Below are 6,035 nucleotides of genomic sequence, written 5' to 3'. Positions count from 1 at the left end.
CTTAGACACGTTTATTTATCCCACTTGTGGGAAATTAACTTGTCACAGCAGCCGTGTGTACAGAAAAGCAGGGTCTTTAAAAGACCTTAAAAAGTTTTAAAATGTATTCGATTCAGACTTAGACTTAGACTTAGACACGTCTTTCTCTGTCCCCAATTTCTGCATAAAATATACAAGAGTGCAAGAATAGGCATGTATCAAAGAAGAAGAAAAAATGTACAGGTTTTAAATACAAAAGTCAAAGATATACCAGAAAAAAAAATCAAAGATGTACAGATTAAACAAGATGCAGGTAAGAATGTGGGAGAATGAGGGAGCACTGTTGTTGTGTTGTAATAAATAGTAATAAGTTCAGTTTTATAGATAGTCCTTAATAATTTATGTCACCTTTTACAGCATTATGCACTTCACATTTATAATATCATCATAACATTAAAGAAGTATTACCTAAAGACTGAACTGATAAGGTTGAATTCTTGCTAAACAATAACTGCTGTCACAATGAGTACAAGTACATATAGCTCTGATTTATTCCAGTTTAAACTACATTTTGAGTCCAGCTCCAACCATAAAACGTAACATAATTTAAATACAGTATTTAGCAAAGGTCAGAGTGAGCTAGTTGCCTTCTCTGCTCTGTGGGAAAGGGACGTTTTTGGAGGCAGTGCTCTTTGTTCCCTTGTCAATCTGGCCTCGATCAAATATTTATGTTTCCCTGTTGAACTCCTCACCCTTCTTCCCCAGTTGGTTTCTTCTCTCCCAGTCTCTGACGACAGTTGCCCTGCTGTACAGCAGCGCAACTCGTTCGTTCGTTTTTCTGCTACCTTTCCCTTCCTCTTTCCGCTCTGCCCTGTCAGTCTTTTTGCCCTCTTTCATGTTCACCCTGATAAATTACCGCACCGAGGGAGTTTAAGCTAAAAGTGGGACTTGCTGTCATAGAAATAACTGGCAGTAAATTTTGGAGTCCAGTTTGTCTTTGAAGTATTGCCTGTCTGTGAAATCCTGGATCATATTGTTTAAGACAAATGTCAAAATGTATAGGATTGTAATTGCCAAAACAAATCCTGGGTTTTGTAAAATGATTTCTAAACAATACATTTTGATATCTTATTTTGAGAAGAATAGGCATGTTTTGATGATCCACCACTTTGGTACAGACAGGAATGTCACAATAATATAATATGGATTGCCATAAAGTTTTGTATAGAAAATCATGGTCCCCAGAGGATGTATCTTAATAGTGTAAACTGGTGGCAATCACTCACTTACTTTTTAAGCTTCACTGTGACATTCACACTTGTGGTTCTGAATCAAGTGTGACCCATAGAAAAGGAACTGTAATAACTTTCGTCATCCCTTAACTTTTATTCAAGCACTATTATCAAGTTGAAATTTAGACCTGTCCAGTGCTATAAAACTACTAACAGTCCCATCAGCCTCAGCTGTACTTATGTGTCCTGCTTATTAGCAATTGTTGGCATGCTATATGAAAGAGAAAAAATAAAAATCATCTAGTAGTGTTTTTCTTAGCTGAAAAACCCAAACAAGAACTTTGAACTATAATATTTAAAATTAAACATTTTGTTTGTTTTGTTTGTTTTGTTTTTTTTATCTTGAACTGGTGGTCAGAGAACAAATATAATAACATAGTTTGACAAATTATAATTGGTCTGAAATTTGTTCCCAGAAATGATTACATCAGCTGAAACATAGTAAAATATAAATGTTACTACAAGTCATTTTGCAAAACAACTTTATTTATATATGATCTTTCAGTAAAAAATGCACTCTTTATGACATAAAATGGCATGAAGATAATAAAAGTAATAACAAAAAACAAGACTTGAAGAGTTAACAAATAGTTTCTAGTGGAAATCCATCCACTATATGTAAAGGTTTTTCACTGGATAAGTGAAAATTTTAACCTACTGGTGGCGACATAGGAAAAGCCAAACACACTAGGATTTATCCTCTGGAGAAAAGAAGACTGCATGGCAATCAATGTACTAATTAGTTTAGATATTTCAATCAAGACAAGGAGACAAAAGAGTAAATGATACAGTGAAATGAGATAATTGTATTCATAGGAACAAATTTAACTTTATAAATGGATGTTTTGATATTTACAAAAAGTTATTATTTTATACTAATCCTCAGTGTGTATCTTTTACTAAGTTAATAGATTAAATGGCTAAAACTTTAAAGATGTGCAACACAGATTAATACTCCTCACTCATTTCAGTCTATTTAATTTTGAAAGGAGGTGGTACTTGTAACTTTTTCTGTCTGTCAGTTTCCTGTAGTTATGATTAATGGCTGTCATGAGACGTGACATTGACGTAGCGGGGTCCAGTATGTTCGGTTCCACCCTGTACCCATTAGACTCAAAGTTGGTGTGCGTGTCTGTTTTGGATTCCACGTGACACACTCATGGGATTGAAAACAGTTCATATTAAACAAAGGATTTCCTGAGGACAGGGGGCAGACTGACTCACCTGTAAAGTTACATCCATCAGTGCAGTCAGACTGGGAGTGTATACTCATGAGGTTACTGATGCAACATAGAAGGAATCGCAAACATTTGTTCTTTCTAAATTAACCTGTATTTTTTTTCATATACAATGCTAGCTTGCTAAAATATTTTCCCTGGGAATTAATATGGTTGGGGGTGGAGGGAAGAGCACCTGGTTATCATTTAGTGTTTCTGTTCTATTACACAGTGCAATGCAGTTAGGGGGCGGGGTTAATATGAGCCATGGTACATCCATCTTTACCTTACAGAAAAATAAAAATACAGGAAAACATGGTAAGGTGTAGAAATTATAATTAAAAACATTTACACTTGAGTAAAGCAATATCTAAAGGCATGTGAATAGCCGAAATGATGGAAGAGCGTCCAAGTTTAAGTTCCTTTGCAGATTATTCCATGTATAAGGTGCACTGTAAGAAAATGACATTTTTCCTAGTTCATTTCTGATTTGGGGAATGTGAAGTAACAAGCTATTCTGTGACCGAGTACCCAGATTATGTGACTTCAGAATTGAGAGAGATGAAATATAGGGAGGAAGCATCTGTTTCAAAGCTTTATAGATTAATTAAAACCAGTGCTGGTCATGCCTCACGGCCAAATGAGGCCAGCCGATTAAAACAGATTAAAAAGAAAAGATTCTGAGTTATTAGCTTTGGTGAACTGCATCCAATGTTTTTTTCTGAGTTTAAAGCTAACTTATGGAGGCAGTAAAAAGAAGACTGTAGGCAACTAATGGCTGGCTGAACAGATTTTGCAGAACAATACAAAAGCAAGTCATCCGCGTAAAGATGAAACTTACAAGATTTGAAGATGGGGCCAATATCATTTATGTAAACTGAGAACAGTATGGGACCTAATACTGAGCCCTGTGGAACACATTTAGCAATGTTTAGAAAATCGGAGTTAACATCATCAAATTTAAAACATAATCTATTTGATAAGTAGTTATCAGATTAGAGGCAACTGAGGGAATCAAGACAGTTTTTTTGAAAAGTGGTGAATGGTCAACTGTAACAAATGCTTTAGATACATCAATAAACAAAGCAGCACAAGACATTTTGTTATCCATGGCCAGCGCAATGTCATTAAGAACCAGAGAAGTTGCAGATATGGTACTGTGCATGGGCCTGAAGCCAGACTGATAGGGAGAGCGTATTGAAAAAAAGGAGAAGGATTCCAAGATTTTGACCAGGCAACATAATCTGGAGAAGGGGCAATAGGTATTTAGATTGGTTTTGTCACTACTTCTGTGTAATGGGAGGACATAAGCTGTTTTCCACACTGTAGGGATTATTCCAGTAGAGATGGTGAAGTTGAATATGAGTTATACATTCTGTAATTAACGGCACTGACAGTTGAAGAAAAAAGGGATCTAAATTATCAGCACTAGCAGTAGATTTGTTATTATCAAAAGTAAGTAATGCATAAATAACTTCCTCAAGACTAATGGAGGACAAACTGACGCTTTGTGGATAAGTATTGGCCTGTACATAAAGGGGTTCGAGGATATCATTCAGTTGACATGTAGTGTTCTCAAAAAGAAGTCCAGAGTCAGCAAAATGACTGTTAAAAGCTGTGCAAATCTCCTCACGGTCTGTTAAAAAAGTGTGTCCATTAACAATGCTTGTTCGGAAGGAGCTTTTTTTTTTATTTTATTGATTTAACAACCCTTCCAAAATGTGCTCTGATGATGAGAAGAACTGATAAAAGTATGTCAATAGTAGTCAGTCAGGACCTCTGGCAACAGTAGGGAGCAAAACCAAAGAAAAAGGCCCCCTTTCACACCAAATCCAAAAATCCACAGCTCCTCTCTCAACCAGGAGTCCTGGTCCATCATATGTAGCAACAGCAAGGGGAAGAAGTTTCGCCCGCGTCCCTTTCCCCCCTTTGAAATTCAGACCACCAACCAGTTGAGCATCCTGGATGAGCAGGACTTCCCCACGCTGACAGAAAACCATCCATACTCGTCTCCGCTGCCGCTATGTGCGGCAATCCCCACGGCTCCGGGTGCTGTCTCATGTTTTGCCAAAAAAGTCAGACTGTAGCATGTCATCCAAAATAGCCTAAAAAAGTCATAGCATGTTGTCCAAAATCCCCTGAAAACATCATACTACAGGATGCCATCAAAAATATCGTAAGAATGTCTTTCTATAGTGTGTTGTCCAAAGTAAACTAAAATGTCATACTATAGCAGGTCATCAAAAATAGCCCAAAAAAGTGATACTGTAGCATGGTGTCCAAAATAGCCTAAAAAAGTCATACTGTAGAAAGCCGTCACGAAAAACCCAAAAAGGTTATACTATAGCAGGTCATCCAAAAGAGACAAAAAAAAGTCATCCTCTAGCATGTTGTCTATAATAGCATAAAAAAATTCATACTAAAGCATGACGTGAAAAATAGCCTAAAAATTTCATACTATGGCAGGTCGTCCAAAATAGCGTTAAAACATCATACTATAGCAGGTCATCCAAAATAGCCCAAAAAAGTCATAATAAATCATGCCATCCAAAATACCCTAACAACGTCATACTGTACCATGTTGTCCAAAAAAGCCTAAAAACGTCATAATATAGCAGGTTGTCCAAAATAGCTTAAAAAACTCTGATCACTCATAACCCAAACATCCGAAACAGCCAAAAACAAAGCCATACTATAACATGTTGTCCATAATAGCATTAAAAAAGTCATACCATAGCATGACACCAAAAAAGCCTTAAAATGTCATACTATAGCAGGTCGTCCAAAATAGCGTAAAAAACATCATACTATAGCATGTTGTTGAAAATATTGTAAAAACAAGTCATACTATAGCAGGTCATCCAAAATAGCCCCAAAAAAGTCATACAAAAGATATCATTCAAAATATCCTAAAAACGTCATACGATACCATGTTGTCCAAAAAAGCTTTAAAAAGTCATACCATAGCAGGCTGCCAAAAATAGCCTAAAATAGTCATACTATTGCATGACATCCAAAACAGCCAAAAACAAAGTTATACTATAGCATGTTAGCGTTAAAAAAAGTCATACTATTGCACAAAGTCAAAAATAGCCTTAAAATGTTATACTATACCATTTAATTCAAAATAGCCCAACAAAGACATACTAAATACTATCATCCAAACTACCCTAAAAACCTCATACTATATCATATGATGTAAAATTGCTAAAAAAAAAAAAAGTCTTAGAAGTATAGCATGTCATCCAAAGTACCCCAAAACGTAATGCTATAGTAGGTCTTGCAAAATACTAATTTTTGAAAAAATTGTATACTATGTAGTTTTTGTGTGTTTTGGGGACATCTTTGATGATATAATGTAGTATGGCATTTTCAGTCGTTTTTGGGACATGCTATATTATGGTGTTTTTGGCCATTTCTGCAACATTCTATGCTATGGCGTGTCTCGGCATGCTATTTCATGTCTGTTTTTTGGGCATGTCACTATTTGACATTTTTCACTGTGGCATTTTTGGGTTTTTTTTCAAAACACTATATCATGGTGTTT

This window comes from Plectropomus leopardus, chromosome 3, assembly GCF_008729295.1.
Source record: "Plectropomus leopardus isolate mb chromosome 3, YSFRI_Pleo_2.0, whole genome shotgun sequence".
Taxonomy (NCBI): domain Eukaryota; kingdom Metazoa; phylum Chordata; class Actinopteri; order Perciformes; family Serranidae; genus Plectropomus; species Plectropomus leopardus.
The sequence above is the reverse complement of the archived record's forward strand: the minus strand, read 5'-3'. Positions refer to the sequence as shown.